Source organism: Podarcis pityusensis, assembly GCF_964106645.2.
Source record: "Podarcis pityusensis genome assembly, chromosome: 1".
Lineage (NCBI taxonomy): Eukaryota > Metazoa > Chordata > Lepidosauria > Squamata > Lacertidae > Podarcis > Podarcis pityusensis.
The window spans coordinates 95770409-95796354 of NC_138028.1; the positions used below are offsets into that span (position 1 = coordinate 95770409).

The 25946-nt window shown below is 41.9% G+C and overlaps 1 long non-coding RNA gene across 2 annotated transcripts; it reads right to left on the bottom strand.

The window, feature by feature from the left end:
- Positions 1–286: 286 nt before the first annotated feature.
- LOC308479691 lies at positions 287–24534 on the bottom strand. Of its 2 annotated transcripts, none has more exons than XR_013987790.1 (3): positions 24476–24534; positions 5988–6055; positions 287–404 (listed from the first exon to the last, which is right to left on the bottom strand). It is a non-coding gene; the product is annotated as an uncharacterized lncRNA (long non-coding RNA). The 2 variants fall into 2 exon arrangements; XR_013987791.1 differs by lacking the exon at positions 287–404 and adding an exon at positions 5806–5893.
- Positions 24535–25946: the final 1412 nt, after the last annotated feature.

Genomic DNA, 25946 nt, shown 5'->3' on the forward strand with positions numbered 1-25946 from the left:
TGGCACTGTCAGAAAGATTCACATGCATTTGCACTGCTCTCTTCTGTGAAAATAGTCCTGTTTGGCAAGTAACATGCTGCCTCCCAGGCAAATGCTTTGCAGCTATGCCTAAAGTGACATATGACTCAAAACAGGTCTTTAATGGTAGCAGTGAGAAGTTCTTCTTCACTGCAAATGTTCGGACTGGCAAACTAAGTCAGGAGTTATTTTATCCTGATTATTCTTACCCCCATTTCTTTAAAGAGAGTGTTCTGTAGAAAGTTTCTACTTACAGTGAAGTGCTTATTCTTTCCAATCAGGCCAAGAAAAATGTCAAAGGTTCAGAGGCTCAGGACCAGCTTTTTGTATTCTGGCACTACTTTTTGAATAGAGGAAGGTGCTTCAAACAAAAATAAAACCCTTGGCTGAAAAAGAAAAGAGATTAAATAAAAATAGGGGTCAGGTGGAAGCAACTTACAGCAAAAGAGCAGAGCTAGAACTTTTATAAAACATTCCCCAGGCACCTCTATTAGTCTGAATCCCCACTGGTCAGAATCCAATTGCTGAGAATCATAAAATAGAAACAGGAATTCAGGAACTATGCTGCCATACCCAATCATTCAACAATCATAATCCCCTTGCACCCACAACAGCATTCCATCCACTCAACTCTCACTTCAGTAAAACACTCAAGCATTTATCAACCAATAATCTGTGGAAGTAGATGTGTCCACTGAATAAGAACAATCCAACAATAGGCAAAAAGCCAAAAACCTGACACTCATTTCCACCCCATCTCTCATCTGAAGTGATACAAACAAAGACCCTCTTCCCCATCACTCACCTGTAGAGAATTGTCCTTCCCTGCCAACAGACTCTGACTCTGTGGGGGGTTGGATACAGCCACCAGTAGACCTGGTGCTTAGTACCTTCCAATCAATCAATCAATATCAATTTCCCTTGAAGTACAATAATGCCCCAAGAACATCAAAAGTGGACAGCTCCTTGAATCTACACACCATTTGGCTGGGCATCTTGTCATTAAGATGCCAATCACAGCAATAACTTCTTCCATGCAGCTCTTTGTGAGCTTCTGCTGACTTTATGAATATTGCCCTACATGTATTAAGAGGACTTGTGTGAAGAATCCACTATGCAGAAGCTGTTTATGGCTACTTGTATGTCATGGAGGTCTTGTGCCGATTCTCCAAAAAGCTATCAACGTTTGCTAGCCATGATGGCTGAGTACCAATTTCAGTGTCTGAGTCAGTGTACCTCTGAACATTAGCTGCTGGGAACCACAAGTGGTGAGAATGGTATTGATTTTGGGACTTCCGGGTTGGCGCGTCTGTCTAATGGCGGATTCCCTCCGAGCTCCGGAGGGAATCGGCTCAGCAGGGGATCGGGTCTTACCGTGCCGGCGACACGGGGACCCTCACAAACCACGTACACGGGGTACGTGGACATGGTGACTCGGCGGGCATCGTAAGCGCCCCCCCGACCCGTGAGAGAGCCTTTTTAAAGGCTAAGGATCGGGTGCCTGGGAGCGGCGTGGTGCTGTGAGTCTTCTGCTACCCCTGCCGAGCGAAGCCGCATGCCATTCTTCAGTCAGCGCTAACTTCTTCCTGCTAAATTTGGACTCAAAACTAAGAGCAACAACCCGTGAGTAATTTGAAAATTGGATTATAAATTTTTTGGATTGGATTTGGTACGAACGGAGGAGATGAAAAAAAAGGGAAGTCCGCCTCCTCCATATTGTTAACAGTGCAAGCAAGGATTTGACAACTAAAGTTGCGGGAAAACTTGTGAGATTGGATAAAAAATACAGACCTCACGGATTTAAAAGACCTAAGCTAAAGTGCTGGAGGACAAGAGATTATTTTGTTTGAAATTAAGTATCACCCTACTCAAGCCCGGGAGCAATCCGAGCTAAGAGCCTGCTGAGACATAGATACTTTTGACAGCTGTCAAATTAGCTGTCAAAGTTGAAAGAACTGAAAATTGAAACTTTAACCGATTAAATTGCTACAAATTATTACAAATAAGGAAAGATCGACACAAACAAGTCTGACTTTTGGATCGGAGAGGGAAAGATCATTAAAACCAGAATCCCTCTAGAGGGGACTCTTGGACATTGCAAGAATGGAACTAAAACAAGGAATACAGGAAATATGTGCTGGTTTGAAAGAGCTGATCTCTCTTGTGGGAAATTTGATACAGAGGAATGAGAAAGGCCTTGTTTTGTCTACGAGCCCACCAGAGCCGAAGCTATCTGAAAATACACTAACTGATTTGGAAAGGGACTCATCGTTTGAAACACAGGCAGCTGGACAAGGGAAAGAACCCAAGATTGAGGAGGAAAAGACACCTGCCAAGCAAAAGGAGCTGAAGGAAGGGAAGGCTGAGACACCACATAAAGGAGAGGAGAGACCAAGATCTGCTAAGAAGAAATCTAAACTGACTAAGGTGAAAACAGGACTATTTGGGACATATAGATTTATGAAACAATGTTGGAATATGGGACACAAGCAAACAGGTTTAACTGAAAGAATCATCGCCAACATTGAGAAAATAAGTCTTCGATCCTGGGAGTTAAGCATGAGAGACTTTCGAAGGAATCGGCTGAAAGGAACTGTGAGAGACTTGCGCGCCTCGGACGTGAGATCACCAGGCTAGAAAGATGGACTAAATGTACTTTGATTAAGGATAGAAGCCGGGGGAGAAGGGTGGGACTTAACAGTCCGAAGGGGGTTGAAGCTTTTTTTTTTTTGTTTTCTACCTTTTAATTTTTATAGAATAAAGAATATTTTATAAGAATGGGGAATCCGTGGGGGGGAAAGGGTGGCAATTTTAGGAAAGGTATCTTTTTTTCTTTTTTAGAAACATGCTTATATCTTTTTTTGTTCTTTTACTCTTATACAGAGGATTAAGGGGTATACGTTAATAAAATGCTAGCACAACAAATGAATTAAAGTATAATTTTATAATTAAAATGAATTTAATCAAACTAGGGTTAAGTAATTTTAATAAAATAAGGTACAGGATGTTTAGGGGAAAAACTTGCTAGAATAAATAAACTGGAGTTGGGAAACAATAGGAGGAGACGTGGGGAAGTCCTGAAAAGAAGTTACTGAAAATAAGTGTAAAGAGGTGAACCTCTTTTTCTTTTTCCTTTTTTTCTTTTTTTTTTTGGATGTATGTTTCTATGTTCCTGAGCTTTGATTCTTAATGTAATCTTTTTTGGAAAATTAATAAAGATTATATATAAAAAAAAAAGAGAATGGTATTGATTTTGTGTCCTGCATACAGGTGTCTCATGGGCATCTGCCTGGTCAATGTGAGAAGAGGATACTGGACTAGATGGGCCTTTGGGGGGGTGTACACACACACACATTCTTATGCATACATTATGATGCTAGCTAATCTGTAGTTAGATGATTATACTTCACTAATGAAGAAAGGGGCTTTTAGTGTTGTGACCAACATTGTCAAGGAAGGAATTCAATGTTGCTCTAAGGCAATTGCTCCATCAGGAAAACCACTTTGTCTTGCCATATGAAGTGATTCCCCACCACCACCTTCCATGTGGTGTTCTAGGACATCTCCTTACCACCCGCCCTAAAAAAAATCCAGGAGCATAGGGAAGCCCAGTCCTTTTCTTCCCCAGGAGTTACTCAAGGGTACACAGTACCAGCACCTCTTTTTGTTGTTGATGAAAGGTGTGGCACTTACCGTAACAACTTCATGGTGAGTACTGGCACCTATTTTTCTAGGAAAAAAGCACTGGGAAGCCCCTTGCATAAGCAGAAGTCCTTGTTCTGGGCTTCCACCAGTGGGATTTATTAGTGGAGTCCCATGCTAGCACGTTTTCCTATGGAGAAACATTTGAATCCTGATTAGATTATGAGCATCCATGCATATGCCTAGATTTTCATTATTCTACAAAGAATTCATTGGGGGGTAGGAAAGGTAACAGCTACATCCTACACTTATTTATACCACTTTAATAGCCATAGCTATAGGGATGCGGGTGGTGCTGTGGATTAAACCACAGAGCCTAGGACTTGCCGATCAGAAGGTCGGCGGTTCGAATCCCCGCAACGGGGTGAGCTCTCATTGCTCGGTCCCTGCTCCTGCCAACCTAGCAGTTCGAAAGCACGTCAAAGTGCAAGTAGATAAATAGGTACCGCTCCGGCGGGAAGGTAAACGGCGTTTCCGTGCGCTGCTCTGGTTCGCCAGAAGCGGCTGAGTCATGCTGGCCACATGACCCAAAAGCTGTACGCCAGCTCCCTCGGCCAATAAAGCGAGATGAGTGCCACAACCCCAGAGTCGATCACGACTGGACCTAATGGTCAGGGGTCCCTTTACCTTTACCTTTAATATCCATAGCTTCCCTGAAAGAAAACTGTAGTTTGTTAAGAGTACTGAAAGTTGTTACAAGACACACCCCACACATAGCTACAATTCTTAGCACCCTTAACAAACTACACTTCCTAGGATACTTACTCTAGTGGACACCATGACTGTTAAAGCGCTTTAAATGTTTGGTGTGGATTTGACCAAAAAGACTTGGAGGGTGCATGATATTTTCTTTTTTAATCAGGTACCTCAGACACTCAAGCAATGAGGCTACAGTGAAGCCCCAAGGTCAGCCTTAAAGTGAGTCATTATTTTATAGGAGCTTTATAATGTCCCCCTTACCTTTAAGAGTTGATAAAAACTTTTGTGAACCCTTTAACCATTTTGGAAGTATCACTGAGTTTCTTAAGCTCTTCTTGCCAGTTCTGAAACTCACACATTGATTTTCTTAAGATTGTCCTCAAATAAAGCACAGAAAATAGGTCCATGTCTGAAATTCATGTTCCTGCCAGACACAGTTCTTATGATATATTGCAACAATACATCAGAGAAAAGGAGCCCTGTTGATCTATTGCTGCGCTACAGTGCACCCATAGAGAAGAAGGAGCAAGCAGAAGCTCCAGCTTTGAAAAACTGACCCTGCTTTTCAAAAGTTGTCTGCTGCTGGCAAAGGACTTTTACTCGCCCTTCCTTCCAAACTTCTCATTTAAACCATGCCAGACAGCAAAACTGAACATTCCAAAGTACAGCCTTTGCAGGTAATTTTTTTTAACTGCAGGTTTGTTTTTGTTTTCTGCTACTTGGAGAGCATCCAGAAGTTCTTCCTAAGTGCTGTAAAACCAATCCCTTAGTTGCAAAGTGTATGAGGTTGGTATAAATCCATTTAATGGACACACTCTCAATCTGAAAATAGGACAAATACTTAGGAAATGGTGGAGGGCGAATATAACCGAGAAGAACATGCTACCATAAAAGAGCACGCAGAGGAGAAAATGGAGCTCTTTGGTTGGATATTTTGCTTGAAATCAGAAAGAACAACCTTTTACGATTTCGTTTCCCTGAAGAATCCTTCCTGTTTCAAACCTGCATCTTAGAGATTAAATTTAATTAACTTTGTTTCAGTTGAAACAAAAGATGACCCAGACTTTGTAATTAGCAGTCCATGTCCCACATTAGTGAACTGCCCAATGGCAAATAATCTATCTCCCCTCCACCCCAGTTTCTTTCTTTCTTTCTTTCTTTCTTTCTTTCTTTCTTTCTTTCTTTCTTTCTCTATCTATCTATCATCTATCTATCTATCTATCTGGCATTTGCAGTCCAAAGATAACCTGAACTTCAGGTGTGTGACCTATAAATGTAATTGCACCATTGCTTCCTGGGTCATCTTACTTTTCCTTCCTTCTTAACATTTTCTTTGATGTAAGCATGCAGTGAAGATGGCTCATTTAGTACATCTGCCTTGGCTTCCTAGTAAATCCTCCATATGGCCCCTAATTCATATTTTTTGGAATCTTTCGCAGTCCATAAAGCACATACTCCTTCTTCTTCTCTTTAGCTAGACATAAAAGGGTAAAGAAAGACTGCAATAATTCCTTGAAATATAAAGTTAAACAAATAGATAGCAGCTAGGAATAAATGTCGTGACTTACTTGCAGCGGGTTCTTCTCATTTCTCTTTTGAAGTTCATGCTAGAGCCTCCCTTCCAAGGTCTCCCCTGCTGAGAGAATATGAAATGCCTAACATGTTGATCAGGTTCAGATCAAAAGACAAGGAAAGGGACTCTAACTCTGACTCTCAATTACTTCAGTGCACCAAGTTTCATTTGAGTAAGGGAAAAGATATTTCTACTGAAATAGGGCATCTTCGAAAACTGTTTTTGTTTAAGGAAGCACATCCCCCCCCCCCCCCCAGAAACATAAAGGGGTTTATACCACTTTCTTGTTGCCTTTAAACTCCTTGGGTCCTGAATGTATATAGTACTATACCATGGGCCCTTCAAGATGGGTCCCTATGTTGTTTTTATCTGCCCTCTGCATAAGAGATCATTTGTCCTCACTTGCCTTACCTTGGTTACATTTTCCCTGTCTTGAGCTAACATTTCATGTTGTGACATGGGCTTTTCCTTCCCTGTCCAGGCTTTGCCTCCTCAATCTGACCTTCCCTACTGTGACTTAAACTGTGTTTACCTTGACCAGATTTTACCTGCCTTGATGTGATTAGACACTACTTATTCTCTTCGAACTAGATAGCTAACAAGTGTAACCATAGCAACAGTGGTGGACCTTGGCATAACAAATTTCAGTGGCAACCTGTGCGACGCTAAAATCCAGTGCCCCCTTGCCTCACCTTTCATTGGACATAACAGTAGTGGCATCCACTGTGGTGCCTCAAAAGCTTCATATCCAGTGCAACTGCACCAGTCATGCTCCCCTAGAGCTGCATCTGATAGCAAATTCACCTTCCTCCTACACCACTGGGAAGACAACTGGTACAACCATAGTGATATATGATAGTGCCTGGAAAATGAGCATATACACACTGTGGGACCCGACGAAGAACATAGGAAAATGTGCATGTAGTGTACCCCCTCTTTCTTCCACCTTATATGACAATGAACACATAATATATTCATTATTATCACACTGTAAGTTTTTCTCTGAATGTTGACACGGCCTGTCCAAATATGTGACTTCCAATATTTCAAATGCAAGAATGATTTGAAAAATTAAAGGCAATAACATGGGAGAAACCAGCTTGTGGTGATGTATATCATCTACCCATCAGAATTCAGTGGCTCTCCCCTGAATGGGGCAATTGTGCCCCTGAAGGACCAGGTGCACTGCCTGGAAGTCATTTTGGACTCACAGCTGTCTATGGAGGCACAGGTTAATTCTGTGTCCAGGGCAGTTTCTGATTGAGGGGCTGGCATGGGTTGTGTTGCAGGGGTCACTGGGTGCATGCATGTTATCTTTTTGCTATTTTTGTATTTTCTGGTTTCTCTCCCCCCACCCCAGGGTTGAGGACACTTTGAATTTGGTGGCAGTTCTGACAGCATAACAGTGGTGTATTTACTTGAGCTCTTCACAATTAAAGAGACATTTAATTATACCACAAAACCAGCAGACTTTAATTTTAACATCTGTTAGCTATGCGTCCATGCCAGTAACTATGTTTGGAAGTATTTGCCAAATATTTATTCAACAAGCTGCCTTGTACGACCAAATAATTGATTTGGTAGATGCAAATTGATTTTAAATGTTTCTCAAATCTGATTACAAAATGAAAGTTAAAGAGGTTGTTATATAGTTAGATCATCCTTCAACATTCACCCTCCATGTCTTGGTTAAGTATAATTTGGAACAAGTGAGATTTGGCCTGTGCTTACTTTTGCATGTAAATATAAAGGGCATTTCCTGATCTGTCTAGCAGTTCTTGAGAGTCCATCTGGGAACTGCCATGAAATTACTGGCGGTTCTACAAAGTATCAAGCCATACTGTTGTTCAATTTGCACTTATCTCAATAGTGCCGCACATGTCTCTTTTGTTTCTTCGATTTGGGTGATGTCCAACCAAGTCATATGCAATAGACTAACTGAAATGAAAGCTGATTAATGTTGGCTATTACCTATAGTCTGTTTACTTGGTGTACTAACAGACTAGAAGAAATGAACCTCCAGACCATGGATCTATATAGATTCAACAAGGATCCCAAATGGTCAAGGAGACCACTTTCTCCTCTCCCATGTCCCCTGCACCTGACATCATATGTGACATCAGCCATGAGACAGGTAAGGACACTGATCCAGAGGAACAACTTGGATCTCAAAGTGAGCTCATTGTTCCTTTGAAAGTGGGGCTCACTGACAGTGCCACTCAGTGCCATGAAGTTCTAGAGTAAATTGGATTCTACAGTGTTTCAGAGATTGGTTGTTTCAGGCTCTCGATGACAAAATTACTGTAGGGAAGCCTGACCCATGAAATAAAACATTTGCTGAGTAAAAAGGAATTCCTGCCCTCAAACCAAGGACCACATTTTAAAGGTGCTTTAAAAGTAAAAGCCATATTCCATGCTTAGGAAGGAGGCTTTTTAAGCAGACCGACCTATTACCAGTTTTGATGTTTGATTCCTGCCACTATAATTTATGTGCCAAGTAGGGAAGTCTGGCAATGAGCATTCCTCCTATTGCATTATTTCAGGCCCTTATGAGTTCCTTTGATTAAGCTGGGAACCGTCAGTCAGAAATGGTTATGTGATATGTACATTGTTATTTATTGATTCATATATTGCATTTCTCTAATTCCATACAATAAATCCCACTGGCGTTATTTACTGAATGTTTGCTGAGTCCCGTCAGCAAGCTTGATGTACTCCTGTGCAGAAACATGTGTAAAACTTTACATCTCAATTATTCTGTAAATTTACCAAATGCACATTATGTTTCCTTTAAGAGAAGGAGGATACGGAACAGAACTGAAACAAATATTCACTAATAAAAGCATGGGGAACCTGTGGCCCTCAAGACACTGGCAGGCAACACAGCATGGCCTATGGTCAGGGTTGATGAGAGGAATCTAGCAAAATATGGAGGGCCACAAGTTGCCAATTCTTACACTGATATTTGATATGAATTCTCGGATCCTCCTTTCAATACATTCTTCTCTTTTCATGGCCCACCATAAGGTATTTTATTGTAAATGGTCATTTGGTAAACACATAGCAATATCTAGTATTTGGTTTTGGTATATGCAAATAATAAGGACTTTTTATTGACCAGGGTCTTTTACATGCTGTTTTATCACATGTTGAAATTTTCATGGGCCTAGTATTAGTTATAAAACCTATTTTAAATTAAAATGACACCATCACTTATTTTGGTTCTCTTTGGGTATTTTTAATTTCCTGCGAGGTGTTAGCTACTCTGAGAACCCTTTGGGGTTGAACTGTATGTATAAACAAAGTATCTGATACATTCTAAACTATGCTTCATGGATCACAGAAACATCTACATTATTGATCCTTGAACCATCAGCTCATGTTTGATACTCATTGGTAGGGTATTTTTGATCCAGTAGGATAGAAAAGATTATATAGCCCCCAGAATGCTTAAAAAGTATACTCATGCATGCAGGTGTGCATGCATGTGTGGTATGCACATGCATACATGAGTATACAGTGGTAGCTCAGGTTAAGTACTTAATTTGTTCTGGAGGTCCGTACTTAACCAGAAACTGTTCTTAACCTGAACCACCACTTTAGCTAATGGGGGCCTCCCGCTGCCACTGCGCCACCAAAGCACGATTTCTGTTCTCATCCTGAAGCAAAGTTCTTAACCTGAAGCACTATTTCTGGGTTAGCAGAGTCTGTAACCTGAAGCATATGTAACCCGAGGCGTATGTAACCCGAGGTACCACTGTACTTTTCAATCATTTTGGGAGTCTGTATAATGTTTCTCTCCTACTGCTGGATAGGTTGGCGCATCAGCTGCTTTAGAATGCTGTAGCCCTGTGTGCATAGACAGGCCACACGAATAAGACCCACCCCACAGTTCTCTCTCATCCAGTTAGCAGTCTACCCAGAGCAAGGATGTCCATTGTAAGACAAATGGACACCAGACCATGTGATTGAATTAATTCCACTGATATGTCCTATAGTGTAGGGTCATACCAGGAGGAATTGGTTCCCATGCCAACGTGCAGGTCTGCAAGGGGGACAGGGGGTCACAGAGATGATAGTTTCACTTCCCTCCATGCAATTGTTCTTGCCTCTCATGTGAACAAAGTCAAACCAAAACAGTTTGTGAGCAGAGCCAACCAAAGATATTTATCTGCCTGAAATGAAAGATTAGATGGTAACCCACACTCCTATTCCATGTGCAGAAACCAACTGACAGCTGGATCTTACTTTGACACTAGGGAAAGGACATCCTCCTCCACTATACCCAAGGGCACCAAGTTACTTTATGGCAGTGGTAACCAATGTTGTGTCCTCAAGATGTTGCTGGAACTTATCTCCCTATCATGCCCAGGCAGCAAAGCTCAGAGATGATGGGAGTTGGTGGCAGTATGATAGGGGCAATACTGGCTCATATACAGAATGTATGGGCCAAAGATACCATAATCAGCCACTAAGTAAATCCAACCAACCAACCAACCCTGAACTCCCCACTCAAGAGAACATATTGTCACCCCAGACCTATCAGCTAGTAGAAACAAAGAAGACAGAAGAAGAAAGGAAGGGGGGGCAGAAGACAACTTGGATTTCCCAATGCAAGCATCACAGTGGTGCTATCCATCTATCATCTATCATCTATCTATCTATCATCTATCTACCTATCTATCTATCTATCTCTGTCTCTATCATCTATCTATCTATTATCTCTCTCTCTTTTATCTATCTATCATCTATCTATCTGTCTATCTATCTATCTATCTATCTATCTCTATCATCTATCTATCTATAATCTCTCTCTCTCTCTCATCTATCATCTATCTCTCTATCTATCTATCCAGCTATATCTATCTATCTATCTATCTATCTATCTATATATCTATCTATCTATCATCTATCTATGTATCTATCATCAGAAATGGCCCTCCCCCCCCAAAAAAAAAAAACTCTACAGAGAGTATGGAAGGCATCAGTGTGTTTCATTTATCAAAGGGAAAGAAATAATATGCCAAATGGAAAGAATGCATGCTTTCTAAAAACAAGATCGCCCACAACTATAGTGAATAGCATTCATCAGATATACTGCAAGCTTCCACAGCACTACTCATAAACAAAGGAAAGATGAAGAATTCTAAAACCTTTTCAACAATCTTTTGGAATTATTCATGAACAAAAGCATTTTCAGGGAGAAAACGTTAACAAGCTTTTTAAAGGTAGTTTTATTCAAGTCACCTGCCATGCAGATGTAGCCTACATACACAAGAGAGTTATCAGCAAACCTGGGATGTCTACAGGAGTATAAAAAACCGGGGGGGGGGGGCTAATGAGAGAGGGAATCTCCCTATATAGTCCAGTAAGGACTAATGACCACAGAATGCTGACTGACTGAAAAGAAGAAAACAGACAGGAGGGTGGGGCTCAAAAAGGAAGATGGCAACACATAAGTAGAAGAAGAAGAAGAGGAGGAGGAGGAGGAGTTTGGATTTGATAACTCCCTTTATCACTACCCGAAGGGGTCTCAAAGCAGCTAACATTCTCCTTTCCCTTCCTCCCCCACAACAAACACTCTGTGAGGTGAGTGGGGCTGAGAGACTTCAGAGAAGTGTGACTGGCCCAAGATCACCCAGCAGCTGCATGTGGAGGAGCAGAGACGCGAACCCGGTTCCCCAGATTACGAATCTCCTGCTCCTAACACTACACCACACTTGTGGTGTATACATGGGTATAAAAGAGTAGACTGAAAAATCAAATTGTCCCTGTAGCTTTTCGGTGGGAACCAGGAAACAGCCTATTTTTAAATACTGTTCCCAGAAAATGGAATTAAAATTTCCCATTAAAATCAGCGGAAAATCAAAGACACTCTACTCCCCCTGCCAAAAAAGGAAGTCCAAAATAGCCATCAAAAGTAGCCAAACGTAGACCCAGCATACGTCTTGGGCATGGAGCTGATAGAAGCAAGTGGCAGTGAGTCCTGAATATTTTGTATGTACCATTACCAATCTCAGCTCTCTGGGGTGCCAGTTGGTAAAACATCATCACCTACACACTAGATGGAGAAATATCTTCATAGGAAGCACAACTGTAGAAATGGATAATACCTCTATGACCACCATCATCACCACACACAGACACATATACACCACCCATGAAGCAGTTCTCTCCAAAACAGCCCAGTGAGGACTGAACCACCCTGCTTGGTATTTGTGGAGGAAACCCAGTTGGATGGGAAACAGAATGGAGTGTCTGTAACCCTGAATGTCCATACCATTATCTAGAAAGTGACAGACTCAGGCACATAAAAGTTCCTTGGCTATCCTGGCTACCATGCAAATGGTATCTGGCATTTTGTTTAAAAGAAGCAAAATTTCTGAAGTCCTTTTATTCTTCCTTGCAATCTTGCAAATAAATACTCAACATATTTTCAATAATCAGGTTCAGCATTCTCTGAAGATGGCTGGTAGTTACCTTATGATCATTAAATTCTTTTCAAATTTTAATCTTTTCTTCACAGCTTCAAGAAACAGTAGATAACTCCTACAGTAGGTTAGTAAATATTTACCATAGAAATGAAAGGAAGGTTTTTTAAGATACTGTATGCCTTTTTAGTTATTCCATCTGGGTTTGGGTTTTTTAGGGTTGAGGTTTTGTTTTATTTTTGTTTTGTTTTGTATTGTTACTTACTTTCTATGTTACACAGTTCTTTTTAAGGAATGCAAAAATAACAAGACAGATGAGAAAAACTAGTCGTTAGGAAAATCAGCACCAATTAAAAACAGAACAGCAAAGTAGATGCAGAAAGAAAATATTAATACAACTATCTATCATAGACTTTAAGCTTTCAATAGGAAAACTTGCAGCCTGATCCTATTTTACTTAGAAGCAAGACCCAACCAAGTTAAATTTGGCTGACTCTCAAGGGAGGGTGTGCCGCTTTGCAGGCAAACCTGGGCTGTTTTATTTCTCCATACAACAGCAGAAAGAGAAGACAACCACAGGATTGATTTGAAGTTCACCCATTTTATCCTCACAACCACCTGTGAGTTAGGCTTGGATAAGGAGTCACCCAGTGAGCAACATGGCTGACAAGGCATTTGAAACCATGGTGGAATCTACACACATATAAAAAAACGCTGTGATAAATGCTTCTTTTAAAAAACGTTTTGAAAAATGCATTGAATTTTGCATACCTCACTGTCGCCATCTTGTGTCACATGTGTATATTGCACTTTACAAAACATTTAAAACATTTTATTTACAGCTGTGTAGCTGAATCCCAAGTCTCTATGGTAGCAGCCTAGCATTCTAATGACCACACCATCTGGCTAATATGTGGAAGTATGTACCTGACTGCTTATGCTTCCTGAACTTAAATGGCTGTATGGGAGGTGTTTACCTCATGAGCTCATTATCCGGGCTTTGACTGAAGCATGAGCATTCAGGCTGGCTGATAAGTGCAGACCACTGGTGAGATTATTAGTGAAATGAAGAAAGAACATTCACAAACATCCCCTCAAAGTAAGATAAGTGTGGCAATCTAGTCATGAGAATTTCTCCAACATTTCTCTTCCCTTTGATTATTTAACTTTCTTTCCTCATTAACTGATGGGAAATGGGGGGCGGGATTTTTTTTATAGTACAAGAATAATATCAGCTGGTGTCTGGTCTCTGATCTCTGACGTGGCTGAATTTGGTGCTGACTGGAAGTTTGTAGTCCATTGGGTAGATGGCTCCTACTTGGAGGTTCTGAAAACTGCATGGTCTCTAGTTCTTAAGTTCCTCTTGAAAATCGTCGGCTTGTACTTCCATATCCCAGTTCAAATGTCAAGACTCACAGATATTACACCCATGTTTGAGATGACCTGCAGAGCACAGGTACCCTGCAGGTCAGTTCTGTAGGGGGTGACAATACAGTCCAAGTATGGCAAAAGTGGTTTCCTGCATTCCCCTGGGGGGGGGGGACCTCCTATGCCTATGATGACATGAAAAAGCAAAACAGAGAGAATGAGATCAAAGATCACCATGCAGGTAAATGGTACTGACTTGCATTGCCCTTAGGGTGATCTTAGAGTACAAGAACACAAGTAGGCAGAATGAACTCAGAAAGCTAGAGAGAAAATGGAGCACTGAAAAGGGTCAGAGAAATTTGCTACTAAGAAAAGAAAAGAAAAGAAAAGAAAAGAAAAGAAAAGAAAAGAAAAGAAACTACCTCTTTTTTAAAAAAAGATTCATCATGGAAGAATATTCTCACTTTTCACCTCTATATTCTATTCACCCCCACCCCAGTGGTTGAAATCCTGGCCCAGTACTGGATTAAATACTCTAACTTCAAATCCCTGTTACAGATGGGTAGCCGTGTTGGTCTGCCATAGTCGAAATAGAAAAATTCCTTCCTGTAGCACCTTAAAGACCAACTAAGTTAGTTCTTGGTATAAGCTTTCGTGTGCAAGCACACTTCTTCAGATACACTGAAACAGAAGTTACCAGATCCTTCTATATATTGAGAAGGTGGGGAGGGGTATTACTTAGAAGGGTGGTGGGAATCGGAGATTGGCAGATAGCTGAGATGAGCCTGTTGACGACTCTTAACGACTGTAATAGGTCTTACAGGAAAAGGCAAGGGGTGAGAAGGTGAGAAATGGCTTAGTCATGTATAATGAGATAAGAATCCAATGTCTTTGTTCAAACCAGGTTTCTCCATTGTTTTAAGTTTGGTAATGAGTTGTAATTCAGCAGCTTCTCTTTCCAGTCTATTTCTGAAATTCCTTTGTAGTAAAACAGCTACTCTGAGATCTTGTATAGAATGTCCTGGGAGATTGAAGTGTTCTCCTACTGGTTTCTCTGTTTTGTGATTCTTGATGTCAGATTTATGTCCGTTTATTCTTTGGCGTAAGGTTTGGCCTGTTTGTCCAATATAGAGAGCTGAAGGACACTGTTGGCATTTGATGGCATACACAATGTTAGACGAGGAGCAATTAAATAGTCCCGAGATGGTATGTGTGATGTTGTTGGGGCCAGTAATGGTGTTGTCCGGGTGTATGTGGCAGCAAAGTTGGCATCTGGGTTTATTGCAGGCTCTGGTGCCAGTGTCCGTGTTAAGTCTGGTTGTAGTATTATTGTGGGTTAGGAGTTGTTTAAGATTGGGTGGCTGTCTGTAGGCAATGAAAGGTCTTCCTCCCAGAGCTTGAGAAAGAGAACTGTCATTGTCCAGGAGAGGTTGTAGCAACCTCTCCTGGACAATGACAGTTCTCTTTCTCAAGCTCTGGGAGGAAGACCTTTCATTGCCTACAGACAGCCACCCAATCTTAAACAACTCCTAACCCACAATAATACTACAACCAGACTTAACACGGACACTGGCACCAGAGCCTGCAATAAACCCAGATGCCAACTTTGCTGCCACATACACCCGGACAACACCATTACTGGCCCCAACAACATCACACATACCATCTCGGGACTATTTAATTGCTCCTCGTCTAACATTGTGTATGCCATCAAATGCCAACAGTGTCCTTCAGCTCTCTATATTGGACAAACAGGCCAAACCTTACGCCAAAGAATAAACGGACATAAATCTGACATCAAGAATCACAAAACAGAGAAACCAGTAGGAGAACACTTCAATCTCCCAGGACATTCTATACAAGATCTCAGAGTAGCTGTTTTACTACAAAGGAATTTCAGAAATAGACTGGAAAGAGAAGCTGCTGAATTACAACTCATTACCAAACTTAAAACAATGGAGAAACCTGGTTTGAACAAAGACATTGGATTCTTATCTCATTATACATGACTAAGCCATTTCTCACCTTCTCACCCCTTGCCTTTTCCTGTAAGACCTATTACAGTCGTTAAGAGTCGTCAACAGGCTCATCTCAGCTATCTGCCAATCTCCGATTCCCACCACCCTTCTAAGTAATACCCCTCCCCACCTTCTCAATATATAGAAGGATCTGGTAACTTCTGTTTCAGTGTATCTGAAGAAGTGTGCTTGCACACGAAAGCTTATACCAAGAACTAACTTAGTTGGTCTTTAAGGTGCTACAGTAATAATAATAATAATAATAATTTATTATTTATACCCCGCCCATCTGGCTGGGTTTCCCCAGCCACTCTGGGCGGCTTCCAAAAGAATATTAAAATACTATGATACATCAAACATTAAAAGCTTCCCTAAACAGGGCTGCCTTCAGATGTCTTCTAAAAGTCTGGTAGTTGTTGTTCTCTTTGACATCTGGTGGGAGGGCGTTCCACAGGGAGGGCGCCACTACCGAGAAGGCCCTCTGCCTGGTTCCCTGTAACTTGGCTTCTCGCAGTGAGGGAACCGCCAGAAGGCCCTCGGTGCTGGACCTCAGTGTCCGGGTAGAACGATGGAGGTGGAGACGCTCCTTCAGGTATACTGGACCGAGGCCGTTTAGGGCTTTAAAGGTCAGCACCAACACTTTGAATTGTGCTCAGAAACGTACTGGGAGCCAATGTAGGTCTTTCAAGACCGGTGTTATATGGTCTCGGCGGCTGTTCCCAGTCACCAGTCTGGCTGCTGCATTCTGGATTAGTTGTAGTTTCCGGGTCACCTTCAAAGGTAGCCCCACGTAGAGCGCATTGCAGTAGTCCAAGCGGGAGATAACCAGAGCATGCACCACTCTGGCGAGGCAGTCCGCGGGCAGATAGGGTCTCAACCTACGTACCAGATGGAGCTGGTACACAGCTGCCCTGGACACGGATTTAACCTGTGCCTCCATGGACAGCTGTGAGTCCAAAATGACTCCCAGGCTGCGCACCTGGTCCTTCAGGGGCACGGTTACCCCATTCAGGACCAGGGAATCCCCCACACCTGCCCGCCTCCTGTCCCCCAGAAACAGTACTTCTGTCTTGTCAGGATTCAACCTCAATCTGTTTGCCGCCATCCATCCTCCAACCGCCTCCAGACACTCACACAGGACCTTCACAGGATTTTTCTATTTCAAATCCCTGCTTGTTTTGACTCTTACACTGTGATAACTGAGCACATTTAAGGCTAATTCCTGTTGGAACCAAATTATGTAAAAGTAAAAATTATGTGTGTTATCAGAAAGAGGCCCACAACTTACAGTAAAAAGAAATGGTTAATTATCCCAAGGTACTGTTTAGAGATGGGGGGAAATACGATATCAGTTCTCTACTAGAACATCACACAGTCCTACTACTGGGAAGCAAGATAAGTATGTGATCACTCAAAAAGGTTTAGTAGTGCAATAACCATACATTTGCACTACAGCCCTGGGGATGATATAAAAATTCAAGGAAGAATATTCAGCTTCTTATAGAAATGATGTTAGCATATAAAACCATGCTCGATTTGAATGACTTTTTCTCAGGTACTAAAATAAATTAAAGGAGCTGCCTTGAACCAATGGCTTATGCTTCACACTTTATTGGGTTGGAAACCTACAATTTATTCCTTCAAACGTGAATAGCGGATGGCTTATTTGAGCATCATTGTTTCTGTGGTGGTGCACATGGGAAGGAACTGCCAAGCAATCCTTCTTCTTTGACATACACAGGCTTCCATGTGGCATCTTGCTGGAACAAGCCAATGGCCCATCTAGTTCAGAATCCTGTTCTCACAGTGGCCATCCAGATGCCTGTGGGAGACCCTCAAATAGGACACAAGCACAAGAGCACTCTCCCTTCCTGCAGTTTCCAGCAACTGGCATTCAGGTTGACCCTGGATGTAGAGTATATAGCCATTGTGGCCAGAATTTGTCTAATCCTCCTTTAAAGCCATCCAAGTTGGTGGCCATCACTGCGTCCTGTATGAAGGAGTTCCATTAGGTTAACTATACACTTGTTGTTTAGTCATTTAGTCGTGTCCAACTCTTCGTGGCCCCATGGACCAGAGCACGCCAGGTGCTCCTGTCTTCCACTGCCTCCCACAGTTTGGTCAAACTCATGCTGGTAGCTTCAAGAACACTGTCCAACCATCTCGTCCTCTGTCGTCCCCTTCTCCTTGTGCCCTCCATCTTTCCCAACATCAGGGTCTTTTCCAGGGAGTCTTCTCTTCTCATGAGGTGGCCAAAGTATTGGAGCCTCAGCTTCAGGATCTGTCCTTCCAGTGAGTACTCAGGGCTGTTTTCCTTCAGAATGGATAGGTTTGATCTTCTTGCAGTCCATGGGACTCTCAAGAGTCTCCTCCAGCACCATAACTCAAAAGCATCAATTCTTCAGCGATCAGCCTTCTTTATGGTCCAGTTCTTACTTCCATACATCACTAAACTATACACTTACAGGGAACTATTATAGGGAGGGAACGCAGACTGAAACCTATGGAAGACTTAAGGAGTCGAGTCATGGATTGGTTACAATACCACCAGTTACATGAGATGTTTAAGTCAGATTTTAAAATTGGATTTTTGGACCAAAGCTCACAGTTTGAAAGAGAATTATTACAGAACAAGGATAAACATTTGTTTAAAATTTATAATTTTCTATTGAAATGGGAAGCAAAAGATGAGCTTGTTAAAGCTTCAGTGACATAATGGGCAATAGATGTAGGACATAGTATAGACTTAAACCTTTGGGAGAAACTTTGGAAGTATGATTTGAAATTAACTGCATGTTTTTCACCGAAAGAGAATTATATGGAAATGATTAATCAATGGTATCTAACTCCAAGTAGGTTGGCCAAGATGTATAAATCAGAATCTGATGTGTTGGAAATGTAAAGAAATTGAAGGTATTTTTTTTCATATGTGGTGGACATGTGAAAAGGTAAAAGAATATTAGGAAATGATTTATAATGAGGTAAAAAAAAATGTTTAAAATAACTCCCTGCCCCCCCCCCAAAAAAAAACACTGAGTCCTTTTTGTTCGGAATAATCTGGACAGAAATTCCCAGATGTCAGAAAAAATTATTTATGTATGCTACTACGGCAGCTCAAGTTTTGTTAGCCCCAAACTGGAAAGTGAGAGAGGTCCCAGGTAAAGAGGACTGGAAACTTAAAATGTTAGACTATGCAGAACTTGCAGGTTTAATGTATAGAATAAGAGAGCAAGAAGAACATATATTTAAAGAAGAGTGGAAAACATTTAGTGACCATATGGAAAATAACTGCACACAGCTGAAAACGCTGGCAGCATTAAGATAAAATCAACAGTGTAATTATTGTTTGAGGGATGTAAAAATGGAGAACTGACAAAAATGGTTTTAGTAAAATATGCAGGGAAAGAAGATAAATAAAATGAACTGAGGAAGGAGAGGGAAGGAAGTCATTGGATATTCAATGGTATGTAACATGTTTGTTTGGTTTGTAAAACTGAAAAATCAATAAAAAATATTATTTAAAATTTAGCTCCATAGTACAGGTTGTTGTGTTGCTCATGCAAAGGCTAGGAAGCCAGGCAACTAGGGAACTCCCTGCTCCCCCCATGTTTAGAAATGGCAAGATAAAAAGTATTATTATTATTATTATTATTATTACTTCATACCCTGACCCCTTCACACACAAACATTTTCCTCATCAGGCAAGCTTATAGACAGTTTCAGTAGATTCTTGTCTACAGCATTTCTGTATGTCTAAATCACTGACATGCCAGAAAGTACATCAGGAGTGCCTGGTTCAACTTGTGCAACTCATACAGATCCCATCAAGACATTCTGCCTCAGTTTAGAAATTGAGATTTGTCTAAATCCAATGCACCCCAGTAGTAATTATGCCCCCAGTGAGGTACTGCACATATTGTGCAGCCTTGCAGTCAGATTCTCATTTATACAATTCTTCACACCAAAATGGGTGAATGTATCCAAACTGCATAAACCATAAACCCGAGAATGTTCTCAGTGATTGTACCCTTTGCCATAATACCTGGGGAAAAAGCCCTTGTAGACAGGGAAATGCTTTATATTTCATGAATTGTAAGGGTTGTATATCTCAACAGCATTTATAAAATCAATGCAACGTAATTTCATAAGAGGGAAAGACAAGTGAAAAATACTGCCATATAAATCAAAACTATGAGAAATAAACATGTCACAGACATCCTGGATTGAAGGACAACTAGAATTAAAAACAAAATAATGGCTGAACACAAACCACAAAGTATTATACTCATGGGGCAACTTAAGTAGGTAGGCATCCGTTAGATGCCAAATGCAGTAGCACAAATTTACAGAGGACAATGTTGTGGTCCAGAAGGCACTCAAGAAGTCAACCACGCAAAATCTCCACACTATTTGTGGGTGATGAAATTGAGTGGATGGCGGGGTGGGGGACAGTGGCGTAGCGTGGGTTGTCAGCACCCGGGGCAAGGCAAGTAATTTGCGCCCCCTAACCCGTGGATTTTAGCACTCGAGTGCGAGCGCGCGCCCCCCAGATGTTGCGCCCGGCCCCCCCTGCACCCCCCACGCTACGCCACTGGGGCTGGGGGCGAGCGAAGGAGCCAAGGACCCCCCCCCAAAGGCTCAGCAGGAATTTATTAAATTTATTATTTGCGGAGCCCCCGCGGGGCCGAGGCAGCCGAAGCCCCCTCCCCTCGGGCGCCTCCCCGCCCCCTCCTCTCCTTGGGCTGTAGGTGGAGCTCCAGATCCGGGCTTGGCGAGCGCCTCTCCTCCTCCCGGCCGGGTCCGGGGGCTTCCAGCCGTGCTCCGTCCTCGCCCCCCCCCCGCTGAGACTTGCGCTGAGAGCCGGAGCCAGCGGCGCCCCCTTCTGCCAGGAGACCCTCGCCCGCCCGCCGGCTTCCTCTCGGAGGGTTTTGGGGAGCACAGGGCGCGGCGAGGCCCCTCGGAGCTCTCCTCCCTCCCAGTCGGCAGAAGCAGCCGCCGCCTGTGGCTGGGCCGAGGGGATGGCGTCGGCGCCAGGGTGCGGAGGCTGCCCGTGCCCGGCCAGGCATCGGTGGCGGCGTCGGCGCTGCTGCAGCGGCTGCTCCTCCTGCGAGCAGTGAGTGGAGCGCAGCCGCAGCGGTGGCGGGGGGCGCACGCGCTAGGGCGCAAGGCTGGCGGTGGCGGCGGGGAGCCCAGCGGAGGAAGGAACTTGTCCCTTCCCTCTGGACTCGCGCCCCCCCAGATGTTGCACCCGGTGCGGCCGGCACCCCTGGCACCCCCCACGCTACGCCACTGGTGGGGGAGAGGCATTTTTAGAATATTATTGGGGGGGGGAATTGATTCACGTAAATATATGGAAGCTGAAGTCCAACAATATCTGGAGGACCAGGTTCTTGAGACTCTACCTGTAGTTCCCAAGGGCTTTGAGGTTGAAGGGGGGTGGTAATCACAAATTTTGGATGGAAAAATTACAAGCAGCTCCATTCAATCACACTTCAATTGCTTTCCCAAGCTAGTCATTAATGGTTTCTCCATCTTCTTTTTGTGGGAATCCTCTGAAGTGTGCCAAACACAGCCTAAACACCTGAACCAGAAACACTGTTTAAAACCCTATAAAATAACCAAATCTACACTCAAGATTTTTCTTTTGGTTGTAATTTACAATAAATAACACTTTAAAACTTTTGGATTCTTAAAACAAACATCTCACCTGGTGCTCAATGTCTTGGAGTTAACATATAAAGCTTCTTGGCGATCACTTGTAGCCGAGTAAGATTGTCTTCCATAAACACGTTTTTAACAATGAGTCTGTAAGTGACTGTGGAGGCCAATTCTGGATCCACATGTCTTTCCACAGTGGGAATATTGGTTTCCGGACGGGAGTTGATCATGGTATGGATTTGCCAAGCATGCCTTCCTCTTAGCATGTTTCTTCCTTGTGTCCTGAGTTCGAGTGTCTTCAAAGCCCATGACACCTTTGGTAAAGGCTGTTTTCCAATTGGAGTGCTCGCAGGCCAGTGTTTCCCAGTTGTCAGTGTTTATACTACATTTTTTTAGATTTGCCTTGAGACAGTCTTTAAACCATTTTTGTTGACCACCAGCATAGAGTAGTTGCTTTGGAAGACGATCATCGGGCATCTGCGCAACATGACCAGTCCAACAAAGTTGATGTTGAAGAATCATTGCTTCAACACTGGCGATCTTTGCTTCTTCCAATACACTGATATTAGTTTGCCTGTCTTCCCAAGTGATGTGTAAAAAATTTTGGAGACACCATTGATGAAATCTTTCAAGGAGTTGGAGATGGCATTTATAAGTGGTCCATGTTTCACAAGCATATAATAAGGTTGGTAGTACAATAGCTTTGTAAACAAGCATTTTGGTTTCCCTGTGAATGTCCTGGTTCTCAAACACTCTGCAATTCAATCAGGAGAAACCCGCACTCGCAGAGCTCAGGCAATGCTGGATTTTGGCATCAATGTTGGCCCTTGTGGAAAGCTAACTGCCTAAGTAGGAGAAGTGATCAACTTTTTCCAATGTTACACCATTGAGTTGGATTTGTGACGCTGCAGAGGGGTTATTTTGTACTTGTTGGTGCAGCACTTTGGCTTTTTGGATGTTGAGTGATAGGCCAAGCTTTTTGTAAGCTTCTGCAAAGATATTTAGGATGGTTTGGAGGTCATCCTCTGAGCGTGCACACACTACGTTGTCATCAGCATACCGTTCAATGTCTTGTAGTTAACTTATAAAGCTTGTACAACCTAGAACCAGGTTATCTAGCAAATAACCTTCAATATATGCCAGGGCCATCACAGAGATAATCAAAGGGGAATTTTTCTGACCATGCCATGACTAGGGCTGGGCGATATCTCGTTTTCAACATTGTGATAGATCAGCAGCTAAATACTGTGAAATGCGATGCAGATATCACGATGCCTGGAATGTATCTCAACTGCTTTCTCCTTCCCACCTTAGGGGAGGAGGAAGCAGTCAAAATACATAGCCCAACCCTGCAGCTGAGCAAGCCCCCATACCGCTCTGGCTCATGTCAGCTGAAGGGGCATGGAGGCTTCCTTAAATGGCTGACCTGGGAGGTGGGAAGCTTGCTTAAACTATGTTGCCGCTCTTCACCCTGGACCCAACCCTTTTAGCACAGGCATTCTTGAGAATTGGGGGAATGGTTCCACCCCTTCCTCTGATAGTTTCAGCTGGTCACAATCTGGAAGGTCCTACAAGGAGACCCTTAGCACCAGCTTCAGGGGACACTGCTGCTCCTCAAGGTCCTCAATCTGTGGAGTGTCTGCTTCATCATCCAAGGACTCTGTTTCTGGTACCAAGTCGGGGCTAGGTGTGACATATATTTATGTTGCACAGCCATGGATAGAGGGCATGGGGGTGTATTAAATTTGAGATTTAACATTTCTAATATCAGCTAAACAGTGAGTGCTATGTTAACAGGAAACAAAGATTGTCAGAGGACAGGGACAGATCCTAGGCATTAATGGCACATCTTAACAATGTCATCATTTTTCAAAGCTTTGCTTAAAGAAGAAATAATCCTTTCATAACACAGAAATAGATTATAAAAAGGTTGATCTGTGTCTTTTGATGAATAACAAACCAAACGAGGTGACACTACATATTTATCAAACCTTATCAGCCAACAAGAAAATATATCTGGCAGCTCAACTGTTTCAACTTCTAAGATAATATCTCCATGGAACACAATGTCAAAAAATACCATATGTCTATCAGTGCCATTTGTATACAAGACTACAGCCACTGGGTGCAACCTGTCCTGATAGGAAGCAATAGCACAGCTCCCACTGAGTTTCTGGACTTAGGTTTTCACAATGGATGAATTGTGGCTTATTATTTAATAATACATAGCACAGAAGCTTTTATTTTGATTTTGACAGTCTTGATAAAGCCTAGGGCATCCTTGCTTTATTTAATGCAGGGAAGTTAAATACAGTAGTACCTTGGTTTAAGAACAGCTTAGTTTATGAACAACTTGAATTAAGAAAGCTGCAAACCCGTAAGTAGGTGTTTTGGTTTGTGAACTTTGCCATGGAAGCAGAACATGTTCCACTTCCTGTTGAGTGTGTTCCATTTGTAAATTGAGTCCCCCGCTGCTATGGGAAAGCACGCCTTGGTTTAAGAATGCTTTGGTTTAAGAACGGACTTCTGGAATGGATTAAGTTCGTAAACCAAGGTGCCACTGTATATTGTTGCACACTACCCCAATCTTGGAATGATGCAAGATTCTAGGGATTCCAGGCGCTTACCCAGGGTTTGGTTTCCTCAGAATGAGGGACAACTGAGACTGGGGTGTCTTTATGATATATGGTTTATTTACACATATATTCAACCTGAACCTATGATTCAGGGGCTCACAGCATTAATACCTCAAGAAGGTATTGCTACTCCCATGGCCACAGAACGACAACAAAGAGGCAGCCAGTCAAGCTTCTCTAGGAAGGGAGTTCCAAAGTCTGGGAGCAGCCACAGAGAAGTGCGTAGTTTTATGAACATTGCATAACTTGAAGGGAGTGCCAGAGTGCCAGATAAAGAGACTAGGTGAAGAAGAGGTTGATCATACCTGTGCAAGGACTACAATACTAAATATATTGTTTTGGGAATGTGTGTGAATGATTTTGGATACTTACCCTTCCCCATGTTTTCCACATGGATTTTTTTCTAATTCCCTTCTTATTCCTTGATCTCACTGGAAAGCGAGTTAATGTTTTTTACTGTTTCTGCAAATAATACAAACAATTTTAGTATATTATATGTATTAATATATATTGTACTATTATAACCATATAGACCTACACACACACACACACACGCACACCCATGCATATATATATTAATACTAATATAGCAGAAAAATAGTACTGGGTAGAATTTGTCTCTTTTGTACATTTATTTAAACATTTTAAAAATATATACTTAACTAAACTATATGCACATGACGGATTTGTTTTGTTGTTTTGTTAATAATTATTTCCTGTGTGCTTTACCAGTAATTTTATCAGGCATACAGCTTAAAATGCCTTTTAAATTAATTGTTCTATATTTTTTCTAAATAATAAAACAAATTTACATATGATACATATAATATACATATTTTTTATCGATTTGCTTGTAATTAGACAATACACAAGCAACTCAGACCTAAGCAGATGCCTGATACAAGAATTGGTCCAATATGGCAAATCTTAATCTGAGTCAGAACTGCCAAATTCCATATACTGTATATAAAACCATTTAAAGTGGATTCCTCCTTCATCTCTGTGTGTAATTTTTATTTTTTCTCCAAGACCATATCAAATTACCCATAATTATTTCCCCTCCTCCCCCATCACTTTTCAACAATAAAAAGTGGAAGATTCTTTTGATCAGACAGTGCTCCATTTCTCAAATTATTGCAACAGAATCTTCATTTATTATTTTATTATTAATAAAGAGCTTAATGCCTAAGCCCACTTGTCTCTTTTTTAATGTTTCATTTCAGCCTAGCTACTATTTTTTTAAAAAGATAATACCTTGCATCTTGCATCTACCATTTTGGGATCTGGGATCTTAGAAAAACAGATGAGCCATTGAATGTATCAGACACAAATAAAGAAAGCCAAACTCTGGCAGACATGCCCATATTTACATCAGAATCAATAGGACAGTTGGCTGCATTTAGCACGGGACAGTGTTTTACACAGCCAGCACGATGGTATAATTGCTAAAATGTCAAAGTCAAGTATGCAATGGTGACATATCTGATGTTGTACATCTAATGAAGCACACTTTTATAGACAATTCCTTTGTCATCCGACAAAGACACTGATAATTTATTTTTTTAAACACTTGCTGTACTATTAACGACCTCTTCTATTCCTACTAAAGTCATTGGCAAAATTACCTTTGACAATGACCAGATCTAAGTCTTCTATGAAAAGCACTCCTCCATTCTTTGGGGATTGCTTAGATACATGTGAATTAACTTTCCTTATACTGTTTGAGAAGAAACAGGAAAATGGTGCGACATACGTTTTGTTGTTGTTGTTGTTGTTGTTCCAAGGGTTTGATGTGTTTTCTTTCTGTTACCATTCATTTGAGTTGCAATCCAATTTTTCTCAG